The sequence below is a fragment of the Nicotiana tomentosiformis genome, unplaced genomic scaffold, assembly GCF_000390325.3.
Source record: "Nicotiana tomentosiformis unplaced genomic scaffold, ASM39032v3 Un00008, whole genome shotgun sequence".
NCBI classification, from domain to species: Eukaryota; Viridiplantae; Streptophyta; class Magnoliopsida; order Solanales; family Solanaceae; genus Nicotiana; species Nicotiana tomentosiformis.
The window spans coordinates 282,308-296,150 of NW_027174567.1; the positions used below are offsets into that span (position 1 = coordinate 282,308).

Sequence of the window (13,843 nt, forward strand, 5' to 3'; positions counted from 1 at the left end):
ATTAGAGAAATAATTATGGGAAAACTATTCATGTAGTGTGACACACGGCCGGCCGCATGGTGGTTCACATTTTGTCTCTTTATTAAAATGCATTGATTCTTCTGAAGCAAAAGACAAAACAATGAAAGCTAAAGACTAAACTACGAATATGCTAATTCTTGCACGTGTAACTATAAGTATTCATGACCATGCCGAGTACCAAATCGGGGGAATGAAATAGGTTTAAATTATTTTCTAGTCCCTGAATTATAGAAATAATAGGATTCAATGGTAAACACACATACATTACACCCATTATTGAGTTCACAACCTTAGTAATTAAGTTATCTGCTCATGAAAACTAGAATAAAAACACTAAGCATTAAAGTCACATAATAAGATAAATAAATCTTGGTCACAAAAGCTTTAAACTAATGGTGTATTTAATGCTCTAACAAAGTGGGACACTTTTTAGTCCAAAATTGGAAAAATAATTTTGGCAAAATTATTCATCCAGTGTGACACACGGTGGTTCACATTTCGTCTCTTTATTAAAATGCATTAATTCTTATGCATGTGTGACTATAAGTATTCATGAATCTTCTACCTATTTTTACACTAATACATCTGCCTAACATCAATAAAATAAGAAAGGTTCAATATGGAGGGAAAGTTAAGCGTTAAATTACTTTTTGTGTTTGCAATCCTTCTCTTTTCAGGGCGACCCGTGTCTTCTGAATCTGTGTGGGATTGCCTAGTAAGGACATGGGGTATTGTTTATGCGATTCGATGTATTCTCACCATTCCTTCATGCATGGCAAAGTGCGCTCTATTAGGCAATTGCCCCTCTATGGAATGTTACCAGTCTTTTGCTTCAATTGCGGCTGATAAAAGTGGTGTTTGTAACCATGAATGCGCTTATGGAAAATGCATGAACTATATTCTCCTTAACGGTATAATAAATATTCTCTCCTCTCTCTCTCTCTCTCTCGCATTCGTGTGGTATTTTGGGTGCATAATATATATATATATATATATATATATATATATATATATATATTGACACCTGAATTTGAGCATAACAATAGTTAACCCATCCAAATATTTGACCCAGCTTCGGCAACCTATTTAGCCCAAATTAATCAGCAAGAAAACTTATGAAAATATCGAAAACCTAAATTTTACGGGTGTACCTGGTTAGATAAAGTTATGATAATAAAAGAAAAAGCTTTCGTCATTTTGATTTGGTGACTAAACGAATTGTAAAAGAATAAATAAACAAAAAGAATTACACATAAGGACAGTCCACACACATATATATTGCAATCAGGTGGCCTATATATAACTTTGTAAAGTTATAGCCCAAATATAATAGACCAAGATTTAACATTCAACTTCAAATAGGTTCTCGAAAATCCTATTCAGCTTTATTTCTTAAAGCGTAAACTTCTAATCCAATTTCAGAATCAATAATTGTGGTTCAAACATAATTTTAACAAACCAAATCCATTTGGGTGGTGAAAATTAAATTTTTAAGGTAATCCATCATTATTGAGCAAGCTCAAATAAATGTATTTAATATTCGAATATGATTTTATAAGCAATTTGGAGTGAGTATTGTTTAGACTTGTTAGAAATAGTCCAAGGAGGTTGTTTATAAAACTTGAAGTTATTTAATGTAGATTTGAATTGATTTTGATCAAGAATTACAACTCAAAATCATAGAAAAAGCTCGTACACATAAGCTTGTACACTTTTGTACAATGTTATATACTTTTATACAAGACATGTGTATTGTCATGGGCGGCTTTCCAGCCATGCCCCATGATCCCTTGGACGCGCCCCGTGGCGTCCTGGCCAGCCTCCCAACGCCCGTCGCCACGGTCGGCCCCGTGGTCTCGGCAGCTCCAAGTGACAAGCGCGCATGTGCCTCTGTCGCCCCACCGATAGCCATCGCCAGCGCCCAGCCACAGGCAAAAGCCAACAGCGCCGCGCGCGCAGACAATGCCGCGCGCGCAGACCCTGATGCTAAAGACAAAGTTGCTGCCAACGGACTTGCTGCTGCTTTGTAGAAGACTAAGTCCTTTTCATTGTAAATATAGAGTAGTTTTGCTGCATTTTCTTTAAGTGTGATTTTTCAGCTTTCATAGGTCTAGTCATGTAACTTTGGTTTATTTTTTTTAAGCATTATTAAGGGGGACCAAGCAATCAAAACTTTCAAGCAAGCAAACAATTCTCTGTACTGGTGTCTCTCCCCCCCGACACCGTCTTGTTTTCTGTAATAGCTTTCATTCAATGCAATCAAGCTTTCTTTCATTCTCAATTCTCTTTTCTGCTCTCTTTCAATTGCTCATGACATTGGTTTTCCCGTACGGCACTGACAATCTGGTCTAGCGTACGGAGGGGACCTCAGTTGGCGGACAGCAACCGTACTGACATCGGTTGCCTAGCCTTACGTCGCCCTTCCAAGGAACTTCAGGAAGGCGCCGCGTAACAGTTGGTATCAGAGCCTAGGCTCGACATCGGACGAGGGATCACATTGCAATTACCACCATTTCTGACCATGGTGAATTATGGGGATCGCATCGCGACCCTTGAGGGAACGGTTGACGCATTACGGCCCATCGTGGAAATGGTGCCCGATCTAAAAACCAGCCTAGTGCAAAGGTTGGACGACCTGGACCGCAGACTCATCCAGGCCGAAGTTGACATAGAAAACATCAGCCGCGACTCTGAAGGAGACCGGCAAACAGCAGCCACAGAGGCAGCTGAAATTTTTGGTAAATTTGAGGTCCTCCAGCAGGAGCGTGCCGAGGATTTAGCCAACAGGGAACAAGAGGAAGACAGGGTGACTGCCATGCAACAAACCATTGACAACTTGACAGGCCAGCTTAATGTTGTCAATGCTGCTTTACAAGGCCTACTTCGAGGAGGCGGAAACCAATTTGGGGGTGGTGTGAACCTCGCCCCCATGGCATAAAAGCTGAAAATTCCTGAGCCAAAGCCATACAGTGGAGCTCGGAATGCCAAAGAAGTGGAAAATTTCATTTTCGACATCGAGCAATACTTCGATGCCGTGGGAAGCCTGGAAGAAGCTAAGAAGGTAGCAACTGCTGCCATGTATCTTCAGGGTGATGCCAAACTCTGGTGGCGGGTGAAGTACGAAGCCATCAAGGCAGGTGAAGATGCCCTCGACACATGGGCGGAACTGAAGGCAGCCATACGCCTACAGTTCTTCCCCGAAAATGTTGAGTACAATGCCAGGAGAAAGTTGCGGGAGCTCCGCCAGACCAAATCAGTGCGAGATTACGTGCGGGAATTCTCCGCGCTCATGCTGAACATCCGTGACATGGGGGACAAAGACAAACTCTTCACCTTCCTGGAAGGGTTGAAACCTTATGCCCGGATGGAGTTGCAGAGACAAAGGGTAGACACGTTGCCTAAGGCAATCCAAGCAGCAGAGTGCCTTGGGGATTACCAAGTGGAAGCCCGGAAGGATAGGCCTCAACAGCCTGTCCGAGGAGGATACAAAGGGGGCCAACCAAACACTAGTGGCCCTAGCAGAAGTGGAGGAGACCGGAGTGCACCCAAATCCAAGACTCCCTCTTCCGGCAGTACTAGTGCTGCATCTAACAACAATGATCGGGGGAGGAAGCCCCCCTCAGGATGTCGCCATTGCGGCGGACCACATTGGAATAATGAATGTCCACATGCACAGATGAATGCCCATCAAGCTTTTGAGGATGGGACGGATGACGACGCCGATGATGCGGACCAGACCGAGCCAGTAGGTGCATTCAATGCAATTGTTGGCTCCATTTCTGAGCCCTTAGCGGGTACCAGTGCCGGTATCCGCAAGAAGAAGGACCCCTGTCCAATTGCCAGGAAAGGAAATAAGAAGGCGAATTTGAGGACTCCTCCTCATCAAGAGAGGACCCTAATGTTCGTTGACATGAAGGTAAATGGCAAGCCCATTCGGGCAATGATAGACACGGGTGCCACCCACAACTACTTAGCCTCGACTCAGGTGGAGCGTCTTGGACTAGTTGTAGGAAAGGGCAAAGGTCGTGTGAAGGCTATCAACTCACCACCTCAACCAGTGGGTGGAATAGCCAAAGAAGTACCAGTGAAGCTTGGCCCTTATGAAGGAAAGTTCAACCTGCGCGTAGTGATCATAGATGACTTTGAGTTAATCGTGGGGTTGGAATTCCTGAGACAGACCAATACCATGCCCGCACCGTATGCAGACATGCTACTGATGATGGGGGCAAATGGGGCCAAGCCCTGCATTATTCCGTGCATTCCCATGAAGATGGCAGCCGAGAACATCTCGGCCTTGCAGTTGAAGAAGGGGGTAAAAAGACATGAACCCACGTTCCTGGCTACCCTCTGCATGGAAGATATAGAACGCTCCTCGGGTCCCATTCCTGCACCCGTGAAGGAGTTACTTCTGGAATTTGAAGACATCATGCCACAAGACATGCCAAAGCGTCTTCCGCCTAGGCGAACTGTGGACCATGAGATTGAGTTGGTGCCGGGTGCGAAGCCACCTGCCCGGGCGCCATACAGAATGTCACAACCCGAACTCGCCGAGCTTCGGAGACAATTGACGGAAATGCTAGACACAGGGATCATTGTGCCCTCTAAGTCCCCATACGGGTCCCCTGTGCTATTCCAAAAGAAACATGATGGTAGTTTGCGACTCTGCGTGGATTACCGGGCTCTAAACAAAATCACCGTGAAAAACAAGTACCCTATTCCGCTAATGGCAGACTTGTTTGATAGACTGGGTGGTGCGACGGTATTCACCAAAATAGACCTGAGGACAGGTTATTGGCAAGTTCGGATTGCCGATGGTGATGAGCACAAGACGACCTGTGTGACAAGATATGGGTCGTACGACTTCCTGGTTATGCCCTTTGGCCTGACTAACGCGCCAGCCACATTTTGCACCTTGATGAACCAAGTCTTCCGAGAATACATTGACGAATTCGTCGTGGTTTATTTGGATGACATTGTGGTATATAGCCAGACACTAGAAGAACACCTGGAGCATTTGCGGAAGGTCCTAGCCCGATTGCGGGAGCACGAACTATATGCGAAGCTATCCAAGTGCTCCTTTGCTCAGAAACAAATTGACTTCCTCGGACATGTCATCGAGGAAGGGAGGATCAAGATGGACCAGCAGAAGATTCAGGCCATTACAGAATGGCCGCCTCCTAAGGATATACATGCCTTGAGGTCGTTCCTTGGCCTATGCAACTTCTATCGGCGGTTTGTGAAAAGTTACTCCCTCATTGCAGTGCCGCTGACAGAACTTCTCAAGAAGGCCACCCCGTGGGATTGGGGCCCCAAGCGGGCAAAGGCCTTCGACGCATTGAAGATGGCTATGTCCAGTAGCCCAGTCTTGGCCCTCCCTGACTTGGCCAAGCCATTCGAAGTGCAAACGGATGCCTCCGACTATGCACTTGGTGGAGTATTGCTACAAGAAGGGCATCCCGTAGCGTACGAGAGCCGAAAACTGAAGGATGCAGAGCGACGCTATGCCGCCCATGAGAAAGAATTATTGGCTGTCGTTCATTGCTTACGCCTTTGGAGGCATTATCTACTGGGAGCCCCATTCGTGGTCAAGACAGACAACACAGCCGTTAGCCATTTCATGACCCAGCCAAAGCTGAATGGACGACAGGCTAGGTGGCAGGAACTCCTAGCGGAATTTCACTTCAACCTGGAGTACCGAAGTGGAAAGACCAATCATGTTGCTGATGCACTCAGTCGGAGAGCTGATCTAGCATCGATGTGTGTACTCGCCGCCCTAAAGGGAAGCGAAGTAACCACCACCATAAAAGACCAGATACAGGATCTACTCATCAAGGATCCTGCTGCACAGTATTTGGTTGATTTGGTAGGACAGGGCAAGACTCGCCAGTTCTACACCGAAGATGGGTTCCTGAAGGTGAAAGGGAACCGACTTTATGTTCCTAAAGGAGGAGATCTGCGACGGACTCTTCTTGCAGAATGCCACGATACTTTGTGGGCCAGTCATCCCGGCGAGGAACGCACCATGGCATTGCTTCGCCGTGCATATTATTGGCCTCAAATGGTCGATGACGTCGCTCAGTATGTGAAGACTTGTCTAGTATGCCAGAAAGATAAGTCAGACCGCTTGACGCAGGCAGGGCTCTTGGAACCACTAGCTGTACCAAAAAGACCTTGGGAAAGCGTTTCCCTGGACTTCATCACCGGATTGCCCAAGGTCGGAGATCTCACAACTATCTTGGTTGTGGTGGATCGGTTTTCCAAGTATGCTACCTTTATAGCAGCCCCACAATATATATCAGCAGAAGATACAGCTCGACTATTCTTCTCTCATGTCGTCAAGTATTGGGGCTTACCTAAAGACATTGTTAGTGATCGCGACTCACGCTTCACTAGCAATTTTTGGACCCAACTCTTTAAGTACCTCGGGTCAAAGTTGAGTCATAGCTCAAGTTTTCATCCGTAATTTGATGGCCAGACGGAGCGATTCAATGGCATGCTAGAGGAATATCTCCGGCACTTTGTGACCGGATCGCAGAAGAATTGGGTGAAGCTTCTGGATGCTGCTCAATTGTGTTTCAATTCACAAAAGAGCTCAAGTACCAACAAAAGCGCTTTTGAAATTGTTACCGGACAGCAACCGCTACTCCCACATACAGTGAACGCACCAAACATGTCAAAATCTCCTCGGGCTGCCAGCTTCTCAAAAGAATGGAAGCAAAATTTGGAGATAGTGCGGAGCTATCTTGTCAAAGCCCAAAAGCGGATGAAGAGGCATGCTGATCAGAATCGCCGCTTTGTGGAATACCAGGTGGGAGACAAAGTGATGGTCAAAATCCCAAAGCGGTACTTGTTTGCAGGGGTCCATGACCCTCGCCTATTGCAAAAATATATTGGACCCTTGTCCATTGAAAGGCGCATTGGGAAAGTTGCATACCGGGTGGATACCCCAGCTTGGTAGAAAATCCATCCTGTTTTCCATGTCAGTCTCCTGAAACCTTTTCGGGAAGATATGGAGGATCCTTCACGAAGCCAACTCACAATACCAAGTATTCGAGGCCCCAATTCAACCGGGAAAAGGCGTGCTGAAGCTATTCTTGATGATCGAGTGATTCACGCCTCAAGAAAAGATCACCAGGAGTTCTTGGTGAAATGGCAGGGATGTGATGCAGAGGAGAATACTTGGGAGAGGGGAACAAACCTCAAAGCCTACAAGAGCCTGATTGATGATTACCTTGCAAGGAAGGCGCCGAGGACGTCGCCAACTCAGGTGGGGGAGAATGTCATGGGCGGCTTTCCAGCCATGCCCCATGATCCCTTGGACGCGCCCCGTGGCGTCCTGGCCAGCCTCCCAACGCCCGTCGCCACGGTCGGCCCCGTGGTCTCGGCAGCTCCAAGTGACAAGCGCGCATGTGCCTCTGTCGCCCCACCGATAGCCATCGCCAGCGCCCAGCCACAGGCAAAAGCCAACAGCGCCGCGCGCGCAGACAATGCCGCGCGCGCAGACCCTGATGCTAAAGACAAAGTTGCTGCCAACGGACTTGCTGCTGCTTTGTAGAAGACTAAGTCCTTTTCATTGTAAATATAGAGTAGTTTTGCTGCATTTTCTTTAAGTGTGATTTTCCAGCTTTCATAGGTCTAGTCATGTAACTTTGGTTTATTTTTTTAAGCATTATTAAGGGGGACCAAGCAATCAAAACTTTCAAGCAAGCAAACAATTCTCTGTACTGGTGTCTCTCCCCCCGACACCGTCTTGTTTTCTGTAATAGCTTTCATTCAATGCAATCAAGCTTTCTTTCATTCTCAATTCTCTTTTCTGCTCTCTTTCAATTGCTCATGACATTGGTTTTCCCGTACGGCGCTGACAATCTAGTCTAGCGTACGGAGGGGACCTCAGTTGGCGGACAGCAACCGTACTGACATCGGTTTCCTAGCCTTACGTCGCCCTTCCAAGGAACTTCAGGAAGACGCCGCGTAACAGTATATAGGTATATAATATGTGTTTATACACCCATATACAATATTATACACTATTATATAAAAAATGACTTTGTCTTTTCCTTCTGTCTTTTCTAAAATTTAACTAAAATCTGGCTCAAATATACTCGAAATCACTTCACATTTAAGTTTTGAACTTCTCTTGATATTTACAATATATTGGAACAACAGTCAATTCAAACAACCGACAAACTCAGAAAAATCAAATCAGAAATTTAACTCAAATATATTCCAAATCACTTTAAATTTAAGTTACTGTCCAATGAGTTGGTGGAATTGAGACATGTCGTTGCAGTAAGCAGAGGCATATGTACATGGTTAAAAGAGGGGTTACTTACACACGAGAACTTATGAGCAGCGATAAATTTATATTGAATGTAACTGTGTTTCCGTGACCGTCAAATTCTGAGTCCTCCTCTAGCTGTAAGTGGTTTTGCTGGAAGCTGAGAGACCAATCACTACTTGACCAAACACCATTCTTCTTTCTAAGTTTTAGAAATTACCCTCAAAGCTAGACGATGTGTTGTTCTGAGATGTGAGAAGCAAAGATAAAAAGGTATTTCGGTTTGCCTCTGTTCGTTGATGGAAAACACAACTAGTAAACCCCAAATGCCAGATGTGGATTTAAGAAAACAACATTTACGACAGAAAATCTTTTTCGGTGAAATATGCGGGGCACTCTAACTAGAATCGAATTGAGAACTCTAGGGACTTCTACCACCATAGAATAAATTATACTTATTTTATTTTCAGCGGTTTATTTATATTTATAAATTTCATTTATTGCCTTCTTTTAAAGGAAGTCTTGTAGGTCTTTAATATTGGAATAAGGAATGGAAAAATATTTATGTTATATACACAATAACGGGTAAAAACATAAAATATGGCCCAATTTTAATATCATTGTTGCCCCAACAGCTAGAGAATGAATAATATTTTTATAAATAAATAAAAGATATTTAAGTTGGATGATGTTTAACTCATATTAATCCATGTCTCAAGCAGAGGCGGATCCAAAATTTAAACTCTATGGGTTCAATTTTTAAGATTTTAATATTGAACCCATTATATTTTGAAAGTAATGAGTTCATATCCATTATTTTTGCAATTTTAATGAATTTTACACATAAAATTCTGCTTCGTGTCGAAAGTTATATGTTCAATTGAACCCGCATCTACCACATTGCATCCGCCCCTAGTCTCAAGCAAATTTTGGAAGGGTTATGACCCAAGCCAATTTAATTCGCCCAAAATTTGCCTAATCTGGCCTATTTGATACCCATACTTATAACTCATACTATTCGCTTGCATTTGGCGATCTAACACTTAATCAATATTTTTTCAAATTTTCAGACGAAGAGAAGTTCGGCAGTTGTATGGCTATTTGTCAAGCAAACTACTGTTCAACAAAGGCATCTGTTTGAATAAGTTTTTGTTATGTGTTGTATCTGTGCGCCACAAACTAGTATACCTATGTATACTACTGGTCTTATTACATAATGTGGTTGTTATAAATTTGAAAAAATTGTAATCGTTTGTAAACCGATGTAGTTATCTTTATGGGCACTTATTAAATAATTCCGTTGGCTATGTTATTAATATTGTACTCATATAGTGCTTATATACTAGCTTGTTGGCTATGTTATTAATATTGTACTCATATGGTGCTTATGTACTAGCTTGTTGGCTATGTTATTAATATTGTACTCATATGCTCTGTTTTAAAAGGCAGAATTGGGACTCGCTCCGGGGCTCGCCGCGGGGTGGAGCACTCGTAAAACGCTCCTGGGCTTATGTGTGGGGCTTAGTTCCGTGAGACTTACGCCTCGGCCGTCGGGGCTTACGCCCCGGACACGCCCAACGCCCAGCGTACTGGGCTCGCCTAATAGAACTTTTTGCAATTGTATGTAACTAACCTTGTAAATTCTCAAAGTTTCTTAATAAATCGTTGATTATTCATATGGTGTTTATGTACTAGCTTATAACCTATGTAAATATTTAAATACTAGTGAATTTGTTCGGACTAATCGTTAAAACTCCTTCGAAGTACACTAAATACAAAAAATTAAAAATGACAAATACATAAGGCAAGGTATACATATGAATTTTTTTAAACAAAAAAAGGCATATATAACGGAAATATACATATGAAAAATCAATTGGAATAGAATCATCCGATACTTTTTTGGTACTTTCAATGATAAGTTCGCTCGTCTTCTCCGTTGTTGTTTATAATATTTGGCATTTTCAGAGACTATCTCAAGTTTTATATATATATATATATAGACGGGATAGCACCTCTCTCTGCCCTAGGATCCTTTTTATCTATTATCTCAATTTTTGAATTTTCCCCCTCTCATTTTAAGGTTTATTTTTTTATTTTTTATTTTTTTGCATTTTCCCCTTCATTAGTGGCTAATAACTTCCATTTAAAAGTCACTAACTTTTAAAAGTTTCATTTTGTCTTTTTTATATTTTTTTTCTTAAATGCTCTAAACTGCCGTTCTTAGTGGTAATAGTCGTGTCCTTTAATTTTCAAGTTCAAAAGTCGCGTTGCATAGGATATATATAACAAGAAAATGTTGAAGAATGGGGTGGAAAATTAAGAGAAGGCTCATTTCTCTTGTGTAACTACCTGACCGGTCGTTTTGAGCCTTAGCGTCCGTTCAGTGGTTCGAGGTCTTGAGTGGCTTCATATGTCATGACACAAAAATCACTAGTCGTGATGACACATAACTCGACCCACTAGGTAAGCCAACTAACAGACAATACAATCCAAATGAAATTATAGGAAACTAGTGAAGAATTATATGGACATTTACAAATTAACCCAAGAACTGGTAGTACAAATCATGAGCTTCTAAGATTTAGAATTTACAAAGTTAATACAAATAATTATACGATCTGTTTGAAAGCTACATAAATAGATTAACAAAATCTAAAGCCACCAAGAACAAGTGGCAGCCATATCCAGAATGCACGAACATCTTCAGGGTCAGCTCCCAACATCACCAGCAGCTCTGCTCCAAAGGTCTGCACGCAAGGTGCAGAAGTGTAGTATGAGGATAACCGACCTCATGTACCCAGTAAGTATTTTGTCTAATCTCATCGAAGTAGTGACGATACTTTCTAGTAAAATGATGCTCAATAATAAAAATTTGTACCGAAATCTAGCAATAGAACTATACTACAGTATAATAGGATAGAGTACACGAAACGAATGTATAAAACAATAACAGAGTACTAGTATAGATCATAATTCAACAGTTTTCAATATCTCAACCAATCTTTTCCTTAGAGTGAAACCAATAAAACACAATAGTCACCCCATAACTTTCATAACGTGAGGAATATACTCTGATACAACAGTACCAACCGAATGGTAGAAATGCCGATAACAGTAATGACAAAGTAGAAAATACGCAAATAACAATAATGAACGAGAATGTACATAAGGGCATCAGTAACATACTAGACGGAAAGCATATAGGTGATGACAACAATCAGCAAAAGGAATGTAACTTTAATTAACTAGCATGGTGGAGGCATAAATCCAAATATAACGAATAAGAGGGAAACTTTCGGGTGAGTTTCGGATGCCCAGCAGATGGATTTTTGGACTTAAGAGGTTGCTGAAATTTTCTGGTTCTGAGTTCTCATTTCCTTATACGCGATTCCGTGGGGTGATCCGCGATCGTGTAGGCTTAGCTGGGCAGAGGATGGAATTGTTCTTCGCGTTCGCAGACAGGAGCATGTGAATACGTAGTGAAGTGCGGTGGTGCTTTGCGAACGCAGAGCCAAGGTCGCCTTCGCGTAGTGTTAAGTGGACCAAAGCTAGGCTACATGCTTTGCTCATTGCGAACGCATTGGGGTGTTCGCGATCGCGTAAGTATGAGAGCCAGAGCATTGCGTTCGCGTGGTATTTTACGCGTTCGTGTAGAGTTAATTTCTGGGGTAGCAAAGTTGTTCTTCGCAATCGCGATTAAGGAATCACTGGGCAATATTAAAGTTTCCAAAACACGAGGGTTTTTCCATTTTATCAAAAATTTGAGTTGGGAGCTCGGATTTGGACGGGATTTTCAAAGGTATCGATTGAGTAACGATTCTTAACTCCTTTATGGTTATATTATACTAATCTATCATTAATTTCCTCTTTAAATTCGGATTTTGGGATTGAAATTGAAAAAAATTGGAAGAACTTCTTCAACAAAGATTTCGAGTTTTGGAAGGAGATTTGTAGTCGGATTTGAGTAATTTTTATATGGTTAGACTCGTGAGTGAATGGGTGTTTGTATTTTTTTTACTTTTACCCGATTCCGAGACGTGGGTCCGGATCGACCTTTTAGGACAGATTTCGGAATTTTTATTAAAATCTATATTTCATTAATTAGATGAGCCTATTATAGTTGTATTTATGATATGTAATTATTTTGGCTAGATTTGGGCCATTCAGAGTCGGATATTCGTGGAAAAGGCATTCTTACTGATTGATTGAGCTTGGTTCGAGGTATGTGGCTTGCTAACCTTGTGTGGGGGAACTCCCCGTAGAATTTGTATTGTTAAATATATAGACTTTTAAATAAGTCTGTTGCGGCGTGTAACCCGATCCCCCAATATGAACTTTTTAATAAGTTTGTTGCGGCGTGCAATGTGATCCTCCAATATAGACTTTTAAATAATTCTGTTGCGGCGTACAATCCGATCCCCTAATATATATATTTACATTCATTTCCATTGCGGCGTGCAACCCGTTCCCCCAATATGACTTTAAACAAACTCATAAATGTAATAAATATTACTCCAATAAATACCACGTCCAATGAGAAACTATTAAGCATCAAGGCACACAATAATTATAATTTATTTATGAACAAACAATGGCAATTAGCAATTAATTGTGAAAATCATAGAGAAAATAGGCAGTTTAATATTTAGTAATCTCTCCTCTCTCTCTTTTATGATTTGGGATGTCAAACTAAACCTATGAAAATATTCTCCTTATCATTTATTGCCTTCTTTTAAAGGAGGTCTTGTAGGTCTTTAATATTGGAATAAGAAATGGAAAAATATTTATGTTATATACACAATAACGGGTAAAAAGATAAAATATGGCCCAATTTTAATAGCATTGTTGCCCCAACAGATAGAGAATGAATAATATTTTTATAAATAAATAAATAAAAGATATTTAAGTTGGACGATGTTTAACTCATATTAATCCATGTCTCACTATCAAGCAAATTTTGGAAGGGTTATGACCCAAGCCAATTTAATTCGCCCAAAATTTGCCTAATCTGGCCTATTTTTGATACCCATACTTATAACTCATAACTCATAACTCATACTATTCGCTTGCATTTGGCGATCTAACACTTAATCAATATTTTTTCAAATTTTCAGACGAAGAGAAGTTTGGCAGTTGTATGGCTATTTGTCAAGCAAACTACTGTTCAACAAAGGCATCTGTTTGAATAAGTTTTTGTTATGTGTTGTATCTGTGCGCCACAAACTAGTATACCTATGTATACTACTGGTCTTATTACATAATGTGGTTGTTATAAATTTGAAAAAATTGTAATCGTTTGTAAACCGATGTAGTTATCTTTATGGGCACTTATTAAATAATTCTGTTGGCTATGTTATTAATATTGTACTCATATGGTGCTTATGTACTAGCTTGTTGGCTATGTTATTAATATTGTACTCATATACTCTCTTTTAAAAGGTAGAATTGGGACTCGCCTCGGGGCTCGCCCCGGGCTGGAGCACTCGTAAAACGCCCCTGGGCTTATGTGTTGGGCTTAGTTCCGTGAGACTTACGCCTCGG

At 41.6% G+C, this 13,843-nt stretch overlaps 1 long non-coding RNA gene across 1 annotated transcript; it reads left to right on the forward strand.

Moving 5' to 3' along the window:
• The first annotated feature begins 593 nt into the window (after positions 1-593).
• On the forward strand, positions 594-9,623 carry LOC138903827 (uncharacterized). Its single transcript, XR_011413175.1, has 2 exons — positions 594-932; positions 9,370-9,623. It is a non-coding gene; the product is annotated as an uncharacterized lncRNA (long non-coding RNA).
• Positions 9,624-13,843: the final 4,220 nt, after the last annotated feature.